At 35.9% G+C, this 25,270-nt stretch overlaps 1 protein-coding gene across 3 annotated transcripts in view; it reads left to right on the top strand.

The window, feature by feature from the left end:
* Positions 1–25,270, top strand: part of LOC134529353 (single-stranded DNA-binding protein 3) — a 309,711-nt gene that overhangs the window by 185,895 nt on the left and 98,546 nt on the right. The gene's annotated exons all lie outside the window — the stretch shown is intronic.

Below are 25,270 nucleotides of genomic sequence, written 5' to 3'. Positions count from 1 at the left end.
GTCAATGGTAAATATGAAAATATACACTTAAGAATAACACACTTAATAACAGTATTAAAAACAGTTTTGTACTGGTACTGTACAGTACTTTATCAATAAAAATTTAACTTTAAAACTAAGCCTACTTCTTGAAAAAGTTCATCAGAGTTTTCTGCTTTACTGAACTGGCCCGCTTCTTTGCAGCTGTTTCTTGAAGTCGACGAAGCAGCAGAAGATCCGTCGAAGTTGTTTCTGCCTGTTGCTCCAAATAGTCTATAGCACTTTGTATGGCTTTGAAGCCCTCGGCATGACTTATTTTATTTTCAGTCTGTTCCATCGGCTCATCTTCATCACTCACCTCTTCGGCGTTTTGTGCCTCATCATTGACTGTCTCGATAATCATGTCATCTGTGACTTCATATTGTTCGTCCGCATTAATCCATTCTTCCACGTCGTCTGTAGTAATAGCCTTGTCAGATGGGATTCTTTGCACCAGGCTTACGATAGAGTCATCAGCATTTTCATTTTCCAAGGTTGCGGCTTCTTGAACATCAACACTATACAGCTTTCTCCAGGATCTTTCAAGGGTAGAGCTTTTAACTTCCTCCCAGGACTCGGCTGTCATGTATACAACATCTTTCATTGTGATGGCTTTTAGAGTATGCAAAACTTCGTTTCCTTCATCAATTTCCTTTATGAGCAGTTTTAAAAGTCTTTTATAATTTCCATTAAGGTTTTCCAACACCCCTTGGTCCATGGGCTGGAGAAGTGGGGTTACGTTAGGGGGCAAAAACATTGTCTTGATTTCGCCAGAAACCATTTCTTCCGTGTCGGGATGAGCAGGACAATTGTCCATAAGCATAAGAGCTTTGCGAGGGAGATTGTTTTCTGCCAAATATTTTTCGACTTGAGGCACAAAGCTATCAAAAAACCACTCTTTGAAAATTTTGGAATCCATCCAAGCACTTTTTTGGTTTTTGTACAAAACGGGGAGGCTAGAAATGGAAATGTTTTTAAACGCTCTAGGCTTAGCAGATTTCCCTATGAGCAATAACTTTAGTTTGCAGTCTCCGGTAGCATTTGAACAAGCCAAAAGTGTAACTCTGTCTTTTGATTTCTTGAACCCCGGAGCAGAAGCTTCTTGTTTGGAGGCAAGTGTTTTTGTTGGAAGCATACGGTAATTTAATCCCGTTTCATCACAATTAAAAATCTGCTGAAGCGACAAATTTTCCTGGCCAATCAAAGCTTTAAACTGGTCCTTGAACGATACAACAATTTCATGATCGGATGATAGTTTTTCGCCTGAAATATTAAGCTCTCTAATTCAATACCTTGTTTTCCAGCGATGCAGCCATCCTCTGCTTGCAGTAAACTCCTCTTCTCCATCTTTAAACTTGTTGTGGAATTCACTAGCTTTTTCTTGTAACAAAGGCCCACTGACGGGACTTCCTTTCCTCCGTAATTGGGTAAACCACATAAAAAGGGCACTTGATGTTTTTTCAAACTCACCAGTTTTTATTGTTTTTCGTTTGCTGTCATTTTCGTTGTCCTTTTGCGAACACCACTTTTCAATATCAGCCCGTTTTCTTCTCCAATCACCAACCGTTACCTCACCAACACCTAAATCTGCAGCCACTCTTTTTATCGTTTCCCCTTTGGCTAGTCTTTTAATAGCCTTTAGTTTAGTCTCTAAACTCACAACAGTTATTTTACGTGAAGAGCTCATAATGAAAACACCACAGTAACACAGCACAAAATGTCAGAATACCGTTCGAGTAACAGCGGGACTAACACCAACCAAGACTGTGAGAAGACACTGACTCAGCCAAAGCGCTTTAGACTACGTACGTGCAGTGTGGTGGGAGAGCGAGGGGGGTGGCAATGACCTTGGCACAGTAGCAGCGGTCACCCCACTCCACCGCTCGCTCGCTACGGTACTGTACAGAGTACAAACACTGTCGCCGGGCGCCCGGCATCCATGGCGCCGTCTTAAATAAATATATTTTTTAATTTTTTTTTTTTGCGCCTTGGTTAAACCGGAACTCGGTTAGTCGGGGCTCGGATAACCGGGGCCCTACTGTAAGTGTAAAAGCATTCAGAAGTCTGCAGCAATCGATTCCTGGGCTGTTTCTGCGACTTCAAGTTCCTCAGCTGGTCATCCAGTAGAACTGACATCAGTGTCTGGTGTACTATCATCTAAATTGTGTGAATCCTCAACATTAGGTGTGAGTACCTCTTCTCATGTTTCATCGAATGTAGTTTCTTCAGTGACAGCAAAGACTCAGTTGGTTTCACATCGTTTTGATAAATATCTGCAGAAAGATGAAGTAACGAGTGCCGAGGCATTGTGGTGTATGCAAACTGTCATGAATCACGATTCTTTAAGAGGGGCTGCCAGTAGTGTGTGTCTCTTTCGTAAAATGTTTCCTACAGATCCTATTGCTAACAACATGCAGCTTCAGAAGGATAAAATTTCTTATGTTATTGTGTATGGCCTTGCTCCATATTTTGACACACTTTTGAAAACAACTTTGCAGGGATGTGATTATTTTGTTCTTAGTTTCGATGAGAGTATAAATAAGGTGGCACAAAAACAGCAAATGGATTTATTTTTAAGATTTTGGGATCCGAAAATAAATCAAGTGACTTCTAGATATCTTACTTCAGTGTTTCTTTTTCATACGACTGGAGAAGATCTTCTGGATGCCATTAAAGCTGGGTTGGATGGACTTGATTTAAATAAAGTAATACAGCTATCAATGGATGTTCCAAATGTCAATGCAAAAGTTGCCAGGCTTTTGAAAGAATTGAGATCAGAGCCAGGGTCCCCCCAGTTGCTGGATATAGGTACATGTGGGCTTCACACAGTGCATAATGCATTCAAAACAGGCATTAGAATGACTGGTTGGGAGATTATAGAGTTTTGTAGAGCCCTCTATAATTTATTCAAAGAGGCTCCTGGTAGACTGGCTTCAAACTCAAATGTTTTCCCTCTTAAAGTGCGCGCTGTAAGGTGGATTGAAAATGGTAAAGTAACTCAAAGGGCCAGAGAAATTTTACCCAATGTTCAGAAATATATACTTTCAGTGAAAGGAACAGGTAGGGAGGGAGCCCTCATGCAGCAACTTTTCACTTGTGAGCAAGATGTTGACTGACAAGCTTCTTACAGCCAAACTAGCATTCTTCGAGTTGCCAATGATGTAGAACCTTTCCTCACCGAATTTCAGGCAGATGTCCCAATGGCTCCATTTCTCTATGACAGCTTATTTTTCCTAATGAAAACTCTGGCAGGCAGAATTGTGAAGAAAGATATTTTGGAAAGTACACCTTTGCATAAAATTCATGTTTTGAAGAAAGATTCTAACAACACTTTTGTGAATATGAAGGGCATAAAATACATTGATGTTGGGTATGGTACGAGGTCTGCATTGCATAAGTGTGTTGGTGTTTCAGAGAAGGACATCTTGCTATTCAAGAAAGATTGCAGAATTGCAATGCAGCATTTTGTAGCGAAACTTTTGCAGAAGTCTCCATTAAAATACAAATTAACCAAAGCACTGACTTGTCTGAACCCTGCTCATATATGTTCAAATGAAGGATCTGAGAAGCGACTGACAGTTGCTTTAGAAGTAATTCTTGACGCAAATTTGTTTCCATCCAGTGTCGTAGAAAGAGCCGATAGAGAATATAAGGCTTTGTGTTCTGATCTAAGTGTTATTGATGAAATGAAATCTTTTTCTAGGAGTGAAGGTCGACTTGATCAGTTATGGTGGTCTCTTGTACATGACAAACAAGAATATGAAAATCTTTCAAAGGTTTTAAAGATGCTGCTAATAATTTCGCACGGGAATGCTCATGTAGAACGAGGATTTTCGATAAACAAACACATTTTGGTTGAGAATATGAAAGAAGCATCACTAATTGCTCAGCGACATGTGTTTGACTTTGTTGCCAATGAAGGAGGACTTCTTAATATTGAAGTAACAAAGAAAATGATTCATTCGGTTAGAAATGCTCATTCCAAATATAAGGAGGCACTTAAAGAACTCAAGAATACTGAAGTTGTAAGTGCTGAACAAGAACGAAAGCGTGCTGCTGCTGATCTAAAGGAGTTAGAAATAAAGAAACTGAAGTTGTTACAAGATACAGAACGAGCGGTGTCACTCATTAATGAAAGAGTCAAGGATCTGCAGAAGTATGAATGATGTAAAAATGTAGTGAGTTAGTGTTTTGTAAATGATCATGCTCAAACATGCAGAAGTATTATGTGAAATAGATTATCATTCTCAACCATATTAAGTCTTTGTCATTGTAATTCAGTGTTTTAAATTATAATTTCTTCCTTTAAGAGCACTCAGTTAAACCATGTATACATAATTCATAAAACAGTTCCATTTTCATCAATTTTATTCTGTATGTATGATGAGTAGATTTTAATTTATTTTTTGTAGCCTGTCAAGTATTTTGTCTCTAAAGTGTCAAGTTTGTGGTAGGCATACTGTTGTGTAATTGGTATTCACTTTCGTGAAACTATATAATGTTTAAAATTATAAATTTAAGTTGTGGAGATTTATTTTTGTAAAAAAAATTGGAATATCTAAGAAATGTTCAATTTTTTGCACGATGGCCTAAAAAATTGTTTAATTTTTGAAGGATGTAATTTTTTGTAATTTTAAAAATTGACCAATGTTATGTTTGTGAATTTTTTGTTGCGTGTTCTTAAATTTGTTATATATATGTACGGGAATTGTACAGGAATTTTATGAAGTGTTTTTGCTAGACACCCTGAGTGAGTATTTTTTTTTTTGTAAAAGTGATTTTATACATGTAATTTAACTACTGTGTTTTATTACATAATCATTGCACATTTTATGCTAAAATCATTTTGAAAAGTAAGGGTGCATTCCAAAAAAGATTTTACACATCAAACAAATTCTTATTTTACATTTAATTACTTTTTTGTTGAAATCATTATATTGATAAGTTAGAACCCCGAATTTACGTATGCTCACAGTTCCACGGAATGTATTCGTAAAATTTCTATCTAAATAAAATTGGGGGTGGCCCATTTTGAAACCCCCTCCCCCTTATTGTTTTACTTTTTCAACCAAATATATCTAATATTATTAGTGTATATTTACCATAAAATATTAACTACAATCTATTAATGTAAAGAAAAAACTCACCTACGGCGGCCGCAGTGTGTGAACGTAGAATGCATGCTATTACTCCTTGCCATTCCTCTTGCTCGCCCGTCCTTCCACTGCCTTCCTCTGCGCTGCAGCTGGTCTCGGATGCGTGTGTCTCTCGTAACACACATTAAAAAATGTCTATTGTATGTTATAGCGTATCATGCAATGTAATCGTGCTTGCCTTTCACACACACTGTTATTTTTGTGATCGCTTGAATAGTGAACAACGTATGGAATGTTAATACTAATAACTGCTCATATTTTCTATAGACCTACACATTTTAGACATTTTTCACTTTAAATTAACAACCAAACATGTACAGTAGCACATAATATTCGACATCCTTTCTCCGGTGTATCTTATTTCATCATCACTGATACTTTTCTCTCTCCTCTTTTCAAATTGTGCTCAAGAACAAGCCAGTGTCCAATCATTATGGAAGAGATAAATTATCAGTAAAAAGAGCATTAGAATTACTACTGGTTAGACGCGACTTGCCCAGGGCCTGGTTGATAATCTGGAATAATTTCATGCCTTGCATTTCTACGAGCTCCCCTTAGCTTTATTACTTAATCTTTAACAGCTCTCTGTTAAAAATATGTATGAATGCACATCATCAGAATTGATTGAAAGAAACCCATAGTTCATTGTACACCTATACTGTTTCATAAATCTAATCATAGGAGTTTGTGGTTAAGAAAAACACTGTGGTGACAAACACATTCACTAAATTGTACATTTTAGTGTGAGAAACCCAGGAATTTAGAAAGCCATGAAGAATTATTTATTTGTCTAGCATGTTGAAAAAAGCTTAGTTGAAAAGCTGCTCGTTCTACCTAGGAACTGAGTTACTAATACCATTTTTATTTTTGAGTGCTCTTCACAGCTTATTTGAAAAAAACAGCGTCACTTATACCATTTTTGAGCGCTATTAACTGGCGAAACTCCCCACTGGATGTGAGGAATGTAACATGTGTTAAGATGGTAATCGGTTGCTGGTGATTAGCCATAGGGGCAGGAAAACGATTAACTTTTTCTTCTTCTTCTTCCTCTTCCTCTTCATCTTCCTCTTCCTCTTCCTGCACATGGTTGTGATTGCTATTTCACATGCCAGAACTGTTGGAATGCGGAGGAAAAGGTGAGTATAGTTAATTTGCGGTAAAATAAATATTTTTAGGGCTCTGCTAAATTTTTACTTCCAAGAAATTTTTAAGTTTGTGATTTTCCAACAGAAATACTGCCTTGTGACTAAATCAACAAAGTATACCTAGTGCATTGTCTTTTTTTTTAAATTAAGTGTATTGATGCCATAATAACTTATACAGTATTAAAATATTAATTTTACCGGGAATGGACTATACAACACTATGGTGTTTTGGCTTTCATTGCAAGTGGTAAGGGAGTTGGAGGATGTTGACAGTTTCTAATATAGTTAACTTGGTTCAAGAGACAAGGCAAAGTGTGCAAGTTGCACACAATCGGTGAGATATCAATATTGACATTCAATTAGATGTGCACACACTATACAGCCATCAGCATAACCAAAACATTATATCAACCACCACTGGCTACATTTTCATACACACTACACATTGGCAGTGGAACGGATAGGTTGGAACGTTTGTAAACATACTTGAAATAGAATTTACACTTCTGACAACTTTGTATTGCTGTTAATTAAATAATTAAAATGGAATTTCGTAATGAATTATAACTTTTATTAAGCATTGTTTTATACATGGAAATAAGTTTTTGGGCAACTTCTTACATGGAAAATAAAAACTGTAACATTGCATAATTCCTGCCCGCTTCTGCTAATAACAATTGAAATAAGAATGTGTTACTGATATCCTCTTCATGTTTCATAATTAATTTTTACTTATGTTTCTTCCATTATGCCTACACCAATCCCTCACTTAGGATGACTAGTGCGTTCCTAAAAAATGTTCGTGGTATCCGAAATCACGTATTCTGAAGCACTGGTCTCCATAAATAGCCAGGCTAATTTTCTTGGTGTTCCAAAATGTGTAGGGAAATATTCTTCATGTAATATAAATGTGTAGAATAACACTCAATGATAAATATGTCACAATTTATCTTTATAAGCCTACCATTGAATACTTTGTATGATAGATTCGACACCATGTAACGGGAGATAGTTATCATCAATTAGCTGGTTAACATGCCCACCCGGACGTGACCCTCAACTCACGTCGCATACCTTTCTGCAAACTCTCCAAACCATTCTTTACTGGCAATGAAAATTATATTACTGTCCGGATATTTTAATTTTTCAAAAATTAAAGCGCTTATTCATGTATCACTGCTTGGTTCATATCAGTCCTGTCAGGCCAATGATTTTCTTTCATGACACCATTCAACAACCTTTTCCATGTGAATCATCTGTTCATTTCTGTTCCAGTATCTAATGTTAAATATATTCCCACTAGTACAACCAACAGCATCAGACTTATATAAATGTTTGATAGAGTCCTTATTTTGTACGATTGTGCACACAGTTGACTTGCTTAAAACTAAAGTGTGACCAAGATAAGTGTGGCCTTCATGACATTCTGCACACTGTAATACTTCTAGTTTTGTTTCAAAATGCTTAAACATGATGCATTATGCTTCACTTGGAAGCCATGATTCCACTATAATTCCCACTGCAGGTGCTTGCGTACAGTTACCAGCAGATGAATGGGCAGACGTTGCTTTGTGTTGTGCAAGTTTCCTGCCACTGGCTAGACTGAAGTTCATCATGGCCCGGTCTGTAGCTGGGCGACAACGGTACGGCATGGAGGAATACGCGCGTATGTAAAAACATTTGCACTCCATAGGCGCAACTTAACTTGCCATATCTGATGTTTGTACAACAACCGATAGCATATTCAGACATGCACATGCATCTCTTCCCCCCTTGTATGGCTAACTGTATGCCATGGCACATCTGTTTTTTACATAAGTTGAACAGAAATTGTGGTGTCTTACCCAACTTTTTTTTTGCCTGCAGAGATTTCGCGCTAACTGAAATTTACAGACGTGCTATTCAAGACTGGGCAGTAAAATTCTCATTGCGCTAAATGAACCCGCGCAATCTGAAGACATGCTAAGTGAGGGAGGTGGTTGCTTAGCTGGGCTAACCTGGTATGTAACAAAACATACATCTTATAGAGATAATGACTAGACCGAAACATTGACCGTATTAGATGTTAAAATGTATTGTGTGGGAATATTTTAATGAGTTTTACTGTAACTACTGCACTGCTTGGCTGAGACTTGAAAACTTATTGTTATCGCACTGTGCTATGTCCCTTGATCTTTCGCAAAATCATTTTACTACTTGCACAAAGCACTCAAAATCTTAACAGTGAGGCCAATAATCATTAAGGGCCGAAAAAATTAGCATCTTTCAATAGGTGCTATTTTTGTTTGTTAATATACACTTTAAATGCTATTTTTTGCTAATTTCCATCATAAATGCTATTTTATCTAATTTTCAAAGTAAATGGTTTTTTAAACTAAATTACTTTAAACATTGTTTTACAAAAGCTATATTCTTACACTTAGAAAGAAACAACCCTTTTTGTAGATTTTCATTTACCTGACTCACCTTGTATTCAGCTTTCTGTTTGTCTAGAACATATGTGCAAGTATGATTATTAATTAATTAACTTATTTAAATTTATGTTTGCCATTTAAGACTTATCAGCAATTGAGTTAATATCCACAAACAAAACTCTTCCTTCATCTTTATCGCACATTTTTTCATTATATAGATGAAAGATGTATGCAAATAAGGTGAAAACAAAACAGGCTGCACTTTCTTGCATTTTACTTTAGCGGTAGTGAGAGGTAAACCACAGCAGTGCTACTAGTACTTGGCGTTCCCCCAAATGTTGCATGGCCCATGTGATGAGTTTCTGGTTAGCCTTCTCTAAACTAGTTTTTGTGACCATACTTCGTGATATTGCCATGTCTCTCATATTGCCATGTCTCTGAGATGCAGCTAAGTTAAATCCATTCTGAAATAACATCAAAATTTAACCCAACACAATTAATCCATTTGATTATAAATTATTCTATAAATTAAACCTGCAATTTGTTTGCTAGCATATTGCAGTACTAATTTTTTAATTAAAAAAAATAAGCATTTACATTATTTTTGTGATTTTAATCTAGGAAGGCACTGTGTTTTATTATTATTTATATTTTATATATATACACACGCATACAAAATACATACATATAAACATACATATAAACATACAAACATACATACAAACATACATACATACATACATACATACATACATACATACATACATACATACATACATACATACATACATACATACACCAAAACTGAACAAGATGATTATTTGTAGGCATTTGTATATGTAAATATTTTATTTTTAACATGTGTTGTTAGGTTGTATTTTTCTTTACGTCTTTGAAAGTTTAAAGCTTGTGTATGAAGATATTTTGTATTCAGTGAGCTTGTTTTTGCTGTCATGTTTAATGAACACTATTAAACCGTATTGACATGTGTTTAGGTCGGCATATTCGGAACTGTTTCCGTGTATTATATGAAAAAAAAACTCCAGAACTATGTGTTTTGCAGCGTGTACCAATGTGATTTAAATGTTTCTCATGACTGGAATAACAATGTTCCTAATAACATGAAGTGTTTGAAACACGTTAGTTATGTGAAATCTTCTGAGTAAAACAATTTTGTTTTGACGAGCCATACCAGTACCACTGATGCGATTCAGGCAGAATACTATTTCACCAGTTTTTAAATTGAACATCATAGTTCATTTAGTGTAGCAGATCAAGCTGAAAAATTTTTTCTGGAAAGTGTTCCTGACTTCAGACATTGCAAGAAAATGTAGTTGTAGGTGCACAAAACCGCTGTTATATTCAAAAAAATGGCATCGGTAAACTATGTACGGCAATTTCTCAGAAACCAGTAGGAATTTAGAAACTCTGTTTTCAGGGTAAATTGAGAAACGTCCTTAGTGTTCCAAAGAATTTTTTCAAAATTTTATTATTTTATTTACAGAAAGTCATGACGTAAAAATATTGTAAATTTGAACGATGTAGACTCCACATTTTTTATTTTTTTTGTTGAACGTAGTACATGCATGTGATGTTTTTAAAAATAATATTAATATCTCTTGGTAAGTTTACCTATATTTGAATCAATTAGGCTCTGGTTTTCTTTGGTTTTTTTTTTAATATGTACTTAAATTAGTCCTTTATGTATTAAGTAGATTTTTTACAGGTATGCATCCATTAACTATTAATGTGTTTAGGATGTTGCTTTTATTTATGGTGCATGTTTCACTAACATTGATTGAATCACGTATCATTTTCGAAGAATTTTGTATTTCTTCCAATTATACTGATGTTCTTGCCAAGTTGGCAGGTATGTAAATATGTGTGTGCCAGAGGCTAGTTTCTGAATGTTACACAATAATTTGGTCAATATTTTGAGTTCTCTGTGCAAAGTTTTGTATATGACTCACAACTGTTTGAGTGAAAGTGCTTATTCTATATTTATTAGTGATGCACCGATATGACTTTACCGAATACCGATTCAATTGTTTGCTCGTGATATTTGTTTCCCACTTGTAAATGCAACATTTCATGACGAGCACTGCAGACACCGCTCTGCAAGATGCGCACTTATTGCTGCATCCATCTTTGATGTATGAAAACTTTCCTTTGTTAGGTCTGTAAAAAGCACACCTTATATATTCTTATGTTCTTACATATTCCTCCAGCCTGACACAAGTTTCTCTGGGTGCTACATTCATAAAATGACAAAGAACTGAAAAGAAAGAACAACCTTCCTCGAGGAGTAGAAAAATAAAATACAAGGAAGGTGGTGGGCGGGGGTACTGCTACCTTTACACCAGACTGAGAAAGGAGGAAGATAGCATGGAGACAGTGCTCTATTGTTTACGTGCCAATAAGCTGAGAGACAGTACATATACATAAAGACTTCACTTGTGCTCAGAATTCTACAGAAGACAAATATGGTGTGACCTAAATTTGAGGGCGGCCCTTGCCCTGAAACGGTTCCTGATTTTTTACAGGATTTCATTTATCCTGGCATCGGTAGGTTCTAATTAACACGGAGAATTGAGAGTTTACTGTATTTTTTTATTTCAGAACCATCAACCTCTAATGTTAGTTAGACCCTAGACTGCTAATGTTTTTGCCAACAAGGATCTAATTGTGTGGTGGTTCTCTGAAATATGATGGCTAAAGGTTGTACTTGTTCACCAAGCCTCTAGTAAGGATGAATAGTTTTTAACTGAATAACACACTACAAGCTTTAAAAAATTACCTACAGTATTTGCTTCCTTTTCACACAGTTTACATTCACCTTCTAAAAAATAAAATTTACTAAACATTACTATGCATTCTGTAGCATATCAGGGACTGATCATGTAATTTTACTTAAAGTGCATGAAATTAATACTGAAGACTTAGATTAAAATAAAATACCATTTTATTAAAATGTAGCATATGCACATAACATTTTTTAGAGCACTGAATTACTTTATACTTTATAAGCTGTATTGTAGTGTAAATTATGTGAAATAACTCGGAAAGAATAACACCACTTTGTGCCGTAAAGAAACACACATACATGTGCTGTGGGTAAAGGAATAGTTATATGCTTCTAATGCTGTTCAAAACAATATTTATGGGCTTAAGTTCTATAGTAGTTTATTATAGTATAGTTTGTCTTACATTTGGTGCCAGTCCACTATGTGAGGAGCCGGTGAGACGAAGGTGTTTTGTATGGAATAAAATTGCAAATTAATTTTGGTTTTACCTAAAAGTTAACATGAAATTAAATCTTCCTCAACATTAGTACATTTTAATAAACCTTTTTCTTCAACTAGCAGAGCATAACCTCCACCAGTCCTTATGTTATTGATAGAGCTGGGCCAATCAAATAATTTGCCGATCATACGGATACAGATCGCTTGTTTGCCGATCTGGCTGATAACTGATAGGATCATCCGTTCAAAAAACATTACAAATCACGTTGGTTTCAATTATATTAACTTTTTATTTTACTATATGGTTTGTTGCTATTTACATGTAAACAAACACAACCGTGAATATTTCACTTGAATCCAAGATATTTCAAAAGTTAAAATTTTCACAAAAATTAATTGAGAGGAGAATATAACTGTAGCATAAGAAAACTAGGTATCAAGGCCATAGCCGGCTAAGTAGAGGTGAGCGGCCCCCACACGCATTAATTCCAAATTTTAGTCAAAAGTTGTGTCTGAATGGTTACAAACTCGTCCCAAATGTCAACCTTGTAGTTGCACTAGGAACAAAGATAAAAATACCAGTAGTATTTTTGGTGAAGATTTTTTTTCTCAGGATCTACTTGACAGATTTTTATGAATAAAAAAAAATGTTTTGTAAATATATTCAAGGTGATTCACAGAAAAAATAAACTACCTAATCCCACGAACATAACTACAGCCAGTGATGGTTATCTTGACAGCTAAGGCAATTTTCTTTTTCCTTGGGTTGGCAGAAAAGGCACAAAAAAAAAGGTTTGCCAAGTGCAGCACACATTGCACAATATGCATGCACCCTTCGTAACATTCCATGTCTCATCCACTCAAGCAAGTGATACTAAAGAAATATCACAGTGCTTAACCTTTTTGGAATATGTTATAGTTATAGTCCACATTTAATAAACTAACATTTTAAGGAAAATTCATTTCATTTTACTTATGAAATCCGTTTAAAATGGACTTGGCACTCATTAGAAGATACAGTTGCACTGAGTTTTTGTTTTGGTGACAATTGTTTGTCCAAACTGCTTCTCTTGGGTATCTTGGAAGATGTATTCTATTAGAGTCAATTTATATTTGATTTTGAAACTTTTAGACTTCATGCCAGAAACGATGAACATTGACTTGGTGCAAAAAATAGCAAATTTTGTCATAAAGGGGTTGGAAGTGGTCAATCCATCCAGAAGGTTTTTACTGCCCCCTCTCTTTTATGACCCTATTCCCAGGAATCATGGGGAGTCATAACAATGGGGTTTTATGTAATAGTTTTCTATTTAACTATTGGAATTAAAGTAAACACAAATTCTGTGACAGTTGTTTGTGTAGCATTTTTTTCGAGCTCAGCACATTTTACGACAATTATCTAGATATATCAATACAAATAATCATTATCAAGGCTACCAATATCGCTTCACAACATACATCTTAACTCTAGTGATGACATTGATTTTATATGAAAGGCATTACTTGGGTTACACCTGATGCATATTTACATTTGTGATGTTTTTCCAAAATAGGTAATTATAAATAAGTGTACTTATTTGCACACAAGGAAACATGTTTTATTTTGTTATTAATGCCATGTTGAATTGTTTGCCTTTCATAAATGTTTCCACTGGAATGCATTTTATATGTGGCTTTATGAAAGAAACCGCATAATAAAAATTTGGTTTTGAAATGAAATGTAGCTTTGCATGAGATATGTATGAGATGCGACATTTATTTGTTATGTGCATAATGTACCTCAATTTTTTCTTAGCTGTAAACTACTTTTGCGCCTCCTCACAGGGAAAAAAAACATTCTTTTTTCCATGGTTGTAGCATAGGCCTTCTTGACCTAGGCAAGTGGTGGATAACAACCCACCCTCTGCTTGTGCAGGAATAACGGTTGTGCACAATATAGTGTAGTGCAGTGCAGTGAAATCGCACCTTACTGCTATTACATGTATGATACGCAATGGTTTACAGCACTGGTAAGCATTTGTCTGTAGTTGCATGAATATCCCATATTCTCAGAAATCTGAAGTATTTTTGAGTAATATAAATACACTTTAAAACAATATCACCAAGTTTGAATGGTTGAATAAAAGAATAAACAAGTGTTGGTTGTATAAAACACTGCGGCGATCTGCACAATGACAAATTGTGCTCTCTTTCCTTATACACATGTTGACCACCTGAGAAGCAAGGCAATAATTGGCTGTTTGTTACCATTACTTGGAACTGGTGATTTGCAATGCTGCAGCGTAGTTTCTCAAAGGATAAAATGTTATGCAATTTAAACGTGTTTCTTTAAATTCGCTAAACAAACTTTGACTATTTGTTTTTGTTTGGTGACTGGATAAGGCTCAATTTTGCATATACCACTAGGGGGTCTAAGGCTACTAATAGTCTAGTATGTAAAACACGGCATGCGACATGTGGGCAGTTCCACGCTGGAACTACCTTATGTAGTTGGAGACGGCACAAAGTAAACGAGTGTGTTACCTGCACGTGTGATGGTCAATGGGTCAGTCAGCTGGAATGCAACATGTCACGTTGAACACGTGCGTGTAAGAACTTCTAGCTAAAATAAACTAGGGATACAAGTATGGCATACAAGTTATATGCGACTGTTAAGTATGCTATAGGCATGGGCATCGCCAGGACTGAGGGTGAGGGGGCATATGTATTCAAATAAATAAACAAACACATCGTTATAGCGTTTGTAAATATACTACCTACTAATTTAGTTACTTAAGTAAATAATATGAAATAGAAAATAAAAATAATCTGAAATAGAATATTGCTAACAACTAGAATAACAAATAATAATATTTTAATTTTTACAAAAATCAAATTTAAATCAGGAGTAACAATTTTACTTCTTCCTAATGAAGGTGTTGTCTTTGTGGCTTTACATTACAATCAATCATTAGACTTGTAATTTACATTAAAAAATTGATTTAGGTTACTTGCTATGCAGTTCGTTACTTTTGTTGATTATTTTCAGTGCACAATGTATCATCGTGGAAGTGTGTTGACCAAAGTTTTGATAAAATGAACTGGGCTGGATGCACCCACCAACAATCAAGGCTTTTATTTTCTGCAATTTTCTGTCGAGTTTACACCATAGTAGTATCTTGTTTGTCTTGTGTTTTTTGACATCTCAACGGGTAATCAGTCGCGTTTCCTATTCCCGTCCATTCCATGCCTATCTTCCATCTTGCAAATCATAAAAAAAATAAAAACTGGCACAAAAACTAAGAATTTCAAAACTCTAGTTTGGTAGACATCATGTTTCACTTAAATTATAATTCACTTTAAAAATTCACTTGAGACATTCCTCGTGATACATTTTCCCATTTACAGTGAAACCTCGTTAATATTATCCCGCTTATTACGAATGACTCGTTAATATTACCTATTACTATTTCCCCGTGAAATATGCCCATTAAACACAATGAAGATTTGTTTGGTTAATACGAAATTCTCGTTATTATGTATAGCGAACAATAACAATTCCCGTCCGTATAAACAAACAGTCATGTTTACCGTTTAATACGAACCAAAGATTACCACAAAGATACGGCCCCGCCTGAGTGTCCGAAGTGTGTTTTTAACTCTATGTTTTCAAAATCACTCGTTCGTGTGTTCGATATGTTCAGAAATCACTCGCGTTTGTACAATATTCAATATATCGAACTTCACGTGGGATGGTATTTACGTTCAATTTTGTACTTCCTTTGTATACATGAATCTGTGCCGGACCAATAAAAACAAAATATATGTTACGCCTAACGTGTTTAATATTTGTGTACGTTGTAATGAAAGTTTAAGTGAATTATCTCGTGAGAATTTTATTAAACTTTAGAATTTGTACGTACACACACAAAAATGGAGGCAAAACGTAAACGCAAGGAAATTGCATTGAAGACGAAAATTAAGATAATAAATTCAGTTCGTCAGGGTGAAAAAACGAAAACAGAACTTTCTGAAGAGTTTGGTATATCAAAATCAACCTTAAGTACAATTCTAAAGCAAGCAGATAAAATAGAAGAAGCGGTCAGGAAAGGTAGTAATCAAACTAAGAAAAGGATGCGCGTCGGTAAACATTCCGAATTAGAGGCCAAACTGCTGGAGTGGTTTCATCAAATGCGCGCCGCCAGAGTTCCAATTTCCGGGCCTATTATCCAAGAAAAGGCTGATCAGCTGGCACTGCAACTCAGAATTGACGATTTCCATTGCAGCAACGGATGGCTTCAACGCTTCAAAGATAGGCATAATTTGGCCACAAAATCCATTTGTGGCGAATCTGCAGCTGTCGACCAAACAGCAACGAGTGACTGGCTTCAGTCAGTACAGTCCATCGTAAGTAAATTTGCACCACAAGATGTGTTTAATATGGATGAAACAGGGCTTTTTTACAATCTGTTGCCCAATAAAACTCTAACCGTAAAAGGTGAAAACTGCCATGGCGGTAAACACAGTAAAGTTCGTCTTACAGTTTTACTATGTTGTAATCAAGATGGCAGTACTAAACTTCGACCCTTGGTTATTGGCAAGTCTGCCAAGCCAAGATGTTTCAAAGATGTTGCAGCAAAAAACCTGCCAGTAGATTACGAGGCAAACAGTAAGGCTTGGGTCACCACAAAAATTTTCCAGTTGTGGTTGTTAAAATTGGACAGGAAAATGGCGACTCTAAATCGCAAAATTTTGTTATTGTTGGACAACTGTGCTGCACATACTGCTCATGGTATGAAGTTGGAAAACATTACCTTACTCTTCTTGCTACCAAATACAACAAGTGTGACACAACCACTCGACCAAGGTATAATACAGTGCTTGAAAAGAAACTACAGACAGCGCTTGGTGAAATACCTTATCAGGCAGTGTGAAAAAGGAAAGACTGAGCTTCCTAGATGGTCAGTTTTGGATGCTATCCGCAGTATAGCCATGTCGTGGGACAGCATCAGCCAAAAGACAATTGTGCATTGCTTTGCAAAAAGTGGTTTTGGCCAGCAAACTGTTGAAGAACCTGACTGTGATCAACCTTTAGAGGATTGGCAAGAGTTAAAAGAACATGTGCAAGTTGATAATGACTTCAATGAGTTTGTTCATATTGATGACAGTGTGTACACCAGTGCAAGATTAACTGCAGAAGATCTTGTTGGTTCACGAGGATTACAGGAAACACCAACGGCTGACGCTGTACAGTCACTTTGTGAGGGTGGTACAAGTCAGGATAATGATGGTGATGACGACAATGGTGAGGTAGTGCATAAACTTCCAAGCAAAAGTGACACAATCAGTGCTTTGCGTACACTGGAAAATGTACTTGCTGCAAGTGATGTGCCAATTGACTTGATTGCAGGATTTGAGAAGATATGTTCTGCTGTAAATGATATTTACAGAGATAAGTGTGTCCAGAAAAAAATTAATGATTTTTTTTAAACCTATGTAAATATATCTTGCATACTTTGCATAAGAATTGCTATACACTCAACAGCAATTAACTGTACGGTAAATGTTAATCATTTTTGTCAAAACTTTGGAAGCAAATTAAATAAGAATACATACATACGTATATGTATACTAATTATCAGTCTGTTATAGTATATTTTATTAAAACTATTAAAATTGCTTCTAAGTGTATTTTGTTAGTGTGCATGTCAATATCTGGCTTCTATTACAATAATAATATTCCACATTTTTAGTGCTCTGACATGTAGGAATTCAATATTTCTTATCGAGTTCTTATTCTACCTATTGGCTCAAGAACCTCATTAATATGAACCTCGTTATTACAAACTGAAATATTTTACTCCCCTTCAGGTTTGTATTAATGAGGTTTCACTGTATAACATTTAAATACTATTCCCTTGATCACTTCCATATATCTTAATATTAATTTTTCCCATTCAAAACGTTTGCATTTATATATTCTTCCTGCGTGTAAGGGTCATCATTTTAGGGGGGGGGGGGGGGGGGGGATGTAATAAAGTTTATCTTTACACACTTTTTTATCATTAAACTTTTAAAGAAGTGTTTAAAAAAACAATAAAAAACATAATCGTCAAAACCTATGCCGCATGCTGTTACATTATATTTTTTTGGCCATCATCTACTTGCATTCATATCAACTATGTGAGGCTATTCCATCTGTATGCTCTTTCCCTTGTTTTAGGCAAAAGTCTGACAAATAAAGAACAAACCACTAACCATTCGTTGACCTGTTTGCGTGATACGTTACGCAAATGGTACAGCAATTTGAGGAACTAATCACAGTTTCATTGTTTGTTGAGCATTGTAGTAAAAAATTGTATATGGTGGACATAAAGAGGAATATTTATGTTTACTTGTCTTGCTATGATTTACGTTTTTGGCTGAACTTATGCCGTATTTACCCATTAATTGTGCACAATTTTTCATAAAACATGTGTTGAAAAATCATGATACAAGGCTTATTCAAAACTTGACAACATCGCATTGCAACGCTGCATAGTACACAGGTTTCTTCAAGCTTCAATGTCGGTAAACCTGCTACTGCTTTAAGGAACGACGGACATCTTGCATTTGTGCTTTGTGATTTTGTTTTTACATGAGAAGACGTTGCAATGATTACCAAAAAATTTGCGGTAGCTATCAACTAAGGCTGCTGAAAAAACCTAAAATGATTTTAAAAAAAAGCTCAGGATATAAAAATTTGTGCCTTGGGTAGATAAAACATTGTTTCACAAATCGTATGCATGATTGTAAGATAAAAAAAATTTCATGTGGTAGTGGTAATGCAATAAAAAGTTTATTTGAAAGGTGAGAATTTGTAGCGTGTGCTTCCTCAGCAATGTTACTAACATGGCATTGATTTTGGTCATGTTTGACCAAGAGGTTTTGGCGCTTCACTGCTGTAAACAAAACAGCTGTGGTCGTTAACCATTACATTCATGATTTATTTATTTTTGGTCCCATCACAATTAACATGTTATTCACTGGCCAGCACACCTCATTAGGAGAAGTATAAATCTATGTATTCTCTATCAATTTCATTCAAAAATTCTTTAAATTGATGATAGAGTAGCTTTGTTAAGATGCTGTTAGTTATCTTTATTACCATGTTCATTAAGTCAATTTCTTCAAGAAATGTATGAGCGCAAAGTACTTCTTGATTGTTACACAATGGAATTAAAGAACTTTATGAACAATTTTTCTTTTCAAGATTAGCAGATCTTTTGTTTATACCTGTCATACTTTTAGCTCCATCAGTAGTAATGGAAATTACTTTATTTATGTAAATTCCGTGATATTCCAGATGTGTTTCCACAGTATTCACAACATTTTCTCCACATGTTTGTCCCTTCAGCGGCAGCAGCCATAGAAGTTATTTTTTGGGACCCTGTGCCAATATTTATCCCACAAAGACTGATACGTAAGCAGTATCACCTTTGAATATATATATTGTATAGAAGTCGCGAGTGGATGGGATTTACTCTACGTTTTTCAGAAGCGTATGACGAGCAGCTTGGGAACTTCACCGCTGCAGTGCGCTGCCGTAACGCCCTGTATCGTCTTAGTTGTTATTTACACGTTAGAGCGCAGCACTGTCGCCCGCTGTCATTCCCCGCACCCCCATCTATCATTCACTGCAGCTCAAGGTCGTTCAACGGGAGGGGGGAAGGGATGTTTGAAGAGTTCGACACTTGTCCGCTAGGGACCACCACAAGTCGATGCCCTAGAGATGGTGGCGATTGCGGCGGTGAATTAACCAACTACCTCAAAACCGTATTAGAAATTTTAACCTGGGCTGGCGACTTCTATACATTATATATATTCAAAGGTATCACTTATGTGGCTTGACTTGTCACTCAAAATTGATGTTGCAGACGTCAGATTTATAACTATGACCCTTTCTGTTACATTTGAAGACATTTTTGCAGTTCTGTTTTAACACTGTTTTGTAAGACAAAGGCAAATCCTTTATTTTTTTCATGACACCTGCATTATTTTTTAATTCCTCATAGAGTTCATTGGATGCTTTTATAAAGCATTCTACTATGTATTCGTCATCTTTGACTTTCCTTTTTTCGCAATTTCCAGAGACAATGCAATGCAGAACTTTCAAAATTTTGGTGTTTGCACTTTGTGCCCAGTTATTAAACATTGATCTCGACTGCTGATTTTGTCTCTGAAGTTCTTGGACAGCTTTCTTCCGTGCTTCACCTGCAGGATATTTGCTCGTGAATGTACCATGTCTTGTAGAGAAATGTCTCTGTTAGTTCATTTCTTATTATTTGCGAGCTTGTCATGACAGGTAAGACAAGTAGGAAGGCTGTCTAGATTTCTAACGAACAAATACAACTAGGTCCATTCTTTATTGAAATCGTGATTTTTCGTCTTGTATTTTTTATAGATAAAGCTGAAGCCATTTTGTCTCAAACACAAAGTAAGTAAACTGGAAATAAGTAGATAATCAGTATCTGAAACAGCAAAAATAAATAGTTTGAAAAGGTGTGTTCCAATCCAACTAAATAAAAAAGCATAAAAGTGTACTATCTGCACACTCCATGTTACTATTTTGAAGAGGATACTCCCAAATTCAATGACATTGAACTCTCAATAAATAAAAATGATGATCTTATGTACATCTTACCTGTGGCCCCAAGTTTCAAGCAGTGGGAAATCGAGTTGACATGCACGTGGACTACATAACAACAAAACAAAATGACAACTTTAGACACAATCGAACGAACAGAGCGCGGAGGTGGCGTGGCAGTGGCAAGATTCGAGGAGAAAGGGGCTAGTACAGTGGCGGGGCGGTGCAATGGTAGGGGTGCGAGTGTGCTGGTTGAGGACATGCGTTGTGATTGGCTGTTTGATTTTGTTTGGCATTTTTTTGTACTGTGGCAGCGCAGTGAGTTTTAGAGGCGTAATATCCTATGAAAAGAGCCGCAGTCTGCCAATCCCTGACCTGACCAAACTAAACCAAACCAACCAACCCAACCGTTTGCACGATTCCAAAGTATTTTTTAATGTACCTAACCTTGTAACGACTCAGGCTACTGTGCTCCCTGCTTGCTAATGGGTGTAATTAAATAATTTTTTGTGTTGTATTATATTCAGTACTAGGGTTAGTATATCTGATTTCATTTAAATAACTCATCTTTATTTCATTTTTTCTTAGTGATTCTGATGATTTGCTTATTTTGTAGTGAATAATCACGTGTAGGCTTTATTTTTGCCTCTTTACATTTTAACGTTTTTATTTTTATGTGTTTTCATGTAATTTTTAAGAGTTGCTTGATGTTGCTTTGTTCGTAACTGTGTGTTAATGTCATTTTCCTTTTAACTATCCCCCCCCCCCCCCCACCATCATCATGATTCATTGTCTAAATAAGCTGATGCAATAGTTTTGCCTATTGTATAAGGATGAAAGAGAAAGACAGAAATTTTAGTAACTCTGAGAAAGAACGTTGGAGTGTGTCGGGCGGCTGTTGCCATGCGCCTGTATTGGCTGATAGTTTTTAACCCCTTCAGTGTTTAATTTTTTTAAGTAATTTGGTTGGGGGGAAAAAAAGCCGGTTTTTTTTATTATCCTTTCCAATTCTTTGTTTATTCTTGGAATAAAAAATAATCTCAACACTTTTGTTTCAAAAAAATTTAAATCACTATAATTATTTGAATTTTATGTTTACATGTTATGCTGAATAAGGTATGTTTGAAATTATTACTGAAATAAGCATTTTATTCAACATTTTTATTAGTTAAACAATACTTACAATCACAATCATAATAATCATCGTCATCGTCGTCTTCAACAACAATTGCAAATACGTTTACAAACAAATTTCAATAAAACTTTCATATGTGTATAAAAAGTAATAAATGTTTTATCTCTATTGACTCTGAAAAATACCATTATTTTATAACATGCTATTGATTGTTTTATATACATTTGAATAAAAAACATACTTATTCAACAAAGATATGTTACCACTGTAGGTGAACAGTTACTTTCCAATCTAGAAATACACTGTAAATTAATTCTAATAAATGAATAATTACAAAGACATATTAATATATAATGTTAAAACTTTTGACACAATTTACTTATAAATAACTTAAGACTACATGACATTGTGCAATAATCCTTACTTTTTGAAGGTTAGAGATAAATAGTTCAACAAACATACCATTGGCATTTAAGTTGGAAATAATAGTTTTTTTCAGGACATTGTTTTTCGACTTACAATAAAAAAACTTTATTTTTCTGCAATAATATTCATGTTTGTTTTGGTGTGGTAAAGCCTGAAGCAGGGTGCAACACACAGACCTACATCACACTCCGGGCAGAAGTACCTGCTCTCTCTTCTTACCCTCTAGCCTTTATCGTCTCTCTTAGAGCAGCAAACCGTACATTGTCTTGCAGGTGTTTTCTTTTTCTCGGTTGGTGGAATAATTTCCGGGAAATGGAGCTCTGTCAACCTCAGTGGGTTAGGGGTATTTCCTAGCCTTCCACCACGAGAAGAAAATTCTTGGGAGTGGTATTTCTCAAACATTTTTTCTACAAGTAGCCTGTATTCCAAATAAGCAAGGCGGTCACCAGACTTCATGTACAAAACAAATGAGTTCCACAATGCTTGTTCAAGCAGGTGGAAAAAAATTTTTTTGTAATTTTTTTTCCCCCTTTTTCTGGGAATAGGGTAGTTGGCCAAATGCTGGTCTACTCGATCAACACCACCCATGGTCTGGTTATAATCTATAACAAGTTTGGGTTTCATTACCGTATCATTCCTTATTTTCATATTTACCATCTCACTGTTGTGGATGGTCGATATCCTTCTTATCTTGCCAGCGAATTACTGTTACCTTCCCACATTGTGCTGCTACTATTTCCCCCTTCTTTAGCTTCTTCTTGTTTTTCACGCTGGGAGGCATATCTTTACGAGACAATTTGACAGTCCCATATGTGTCAGTCTTGCGAATAATCAGTAGATCTGCCAGTTGCGGTGAGGTGTAAAAATTGTCGGTTGTGACACAGTAACTTTTGTCCAATAAAGGCTCTACCGGCGCAAGAACAATTTGAGAGGACACTGGAAGATTCTTGTTTTCACTTTCAAACGCTGTTCCTTTCCTAGTATAAACAATAAAATTCCAAATATACCCCAACTTTGATTTACATAACATATATGTCTTTATGCCGAATCTCGCTCTTTTTTGGGGGATGTACTGAATCCACCCAAGTTGGCCTTTGTACAGCATTAGGCTCTCGTCAATAGTGATATCTCTGTCAGTTGTGTACAATGCCATGAATTTTTCATTTAAAAATTTCAATACCGGCCAAATTTTATTAAAAAAAAAATAATGAAATGATAAAATGATAATGAAATGTGGGTGTGTGAAAATGATGATGAAATGTGATGAAATTAAATGAAATGAATGAAATGGAGTGAAATGAGATGAGATGACTGCATCTTAGTCTAACTCACAAAACGACAATAAACACTCTATGAAAGCCTCCACCACCCTGAGATTGCGTGAAAACATCACCAGGCATCAGGGAAGCCTGCACAAAAAAATACCAAGGGACGTAAACTAGAGTTGTACCGGGGATCTTTCAGAACTGTGGATTACAAGGAAAACCTCTAATTAAATGACTCCTCAAATATCTGACTAAGAACCTTTATAAAAAAAATAACATGATAAACTTAGACGGTAGACTGGGAAAGGAACTTAAGATTAAAATAAGAACGAAGTACTACAAGTTGAGAACTGCATTTATGTTTATTCAAAATTAATTCTTTTAACGAATCTTTTAAAATATTTTCACAGTCTTTAGCACAAACGTCCGACAAATGTTTTCACACAAGATGGACTGATTAACTGAGGCTTGCTAGCCCCTTAATTTTGAATTCTAAAGCGATTACTGGCAAATGAATTTACTATTAACTTTACAATCTGAAGTGCAAATTTACATTAGGCCTCTAGCCATTACTCCTAAAAATGAACCAGTATACTTAAACGTAAAATTAACGGTGGAATAACTAGTCACGGCGGTCACAACTACCAACTTACAAATAAAAAGTCTACAACTACATAATTAAAATGAAGATTACTTAGCTGTAAAAACTACATCTTCGTGACCAGATCGAGGGTCCTCCTCCCTCGCCTTCAACCACGTCCGTCCCGCTCGAGCTCCCGTCGACGACGCTCCAACCCTAACTCCTTACTCCTGTCCGTACAGGACGTAGCCCCCGCGCGAAGGAGGACGCGCTCCGCCAGCAACTCTTGCTTTCGCCCGCTCAGCCCCCCCGCGCCTAGCAGCAGAAGCGAGCCTGGCCACCGCCGCCGCCTGCCCCGGCCTGGCTGCGCCCGCAGCACGCCCCGATCACGTGATAGCCGCGTGAAGCGCAGCGGGCAATGCCCCACGCATCCCGCTCCCGGGCGGCCACTACCTGAACGCAACAGCCCTAACACAAAATTTAACAAACCATCCCAAATTACTGCCAAAACCTATCTAACTTAAGTGAAAAAAACTAAAACGTCAAATAAAACAACCGCGAAAAAACGCGCTGTGACAATATGAAGCAAAAGAAATTAAGATATTTTTTCAACATCAGAAATCTCCAGTATGATGACATTCTTGGGGATATGGGCGTGCTCAACAATGGATTTTTACTCCAAAAAAGTTTTTGTTCTGGCTTATTTACAATACTTTGCAAAATTGTTACAGCAAAAAATGTTCGGATTTCATTATTTGTGGTTGGATGCCACTGAGACCTAAGTGGAGACTTGACTGGTTTATTTTGAAGGTACTGATCTGCATACAAATTTGTCTCTTTTGTAATCAAGTTTATCAAATCGTCATAGAAAATTTGTTCAAAAAACTGCAATATATCTGCAGATGGATCAACTTCAAAATTTAGTTTTGAGTCAGACATAAAATTGAATCTTGGAGGAGAAGGAGGTAGCTCACCTTTGGTGTTTACTTCACACCACACCCGAACATCAGCCAAATTAAGTGTTTCAGCATCTATTTCTTCACTAATGACGATTCACTACCTGAACTACTGTCATAATCATTTGAATCACTGTCACTGTACATGGTAAAATTTAGAAAAAATTATCTACATTAAAAATACTATGTGATGCTGATGAAAAAAGGTGTCCATCATGTCTATTTGCCACAATTATATATAATTTACAGTCAGAAAATGTACTATAAACTGCACAAAAGTTAATGTAATAATTCACCTTCCCCAAAAGTAATTATTTCCGCGAATGTA

The sequence above is a fragment of the Bacillus rossius genome, chromosome 2 (genome assembly GCF_032445375.1).
Source record: "Bacillus rossius redtenbacheri isolate Brsri chromosome 2, Brsri_v3, whole genome shotgun sequence".
Classification (NCBI taxonomy): domain Eukaryota; kingdom Metazoa; phylum Arthropoda; class Insecta; order Phasmatodea; family Bacillidae; genus Bacillus; species Bacillus rossius.
The sequence above is the reverse complement of the archived record's forward strand: the minus strand, read 5'-3'. Positions and strand labels throughout refer to the sequence as shown.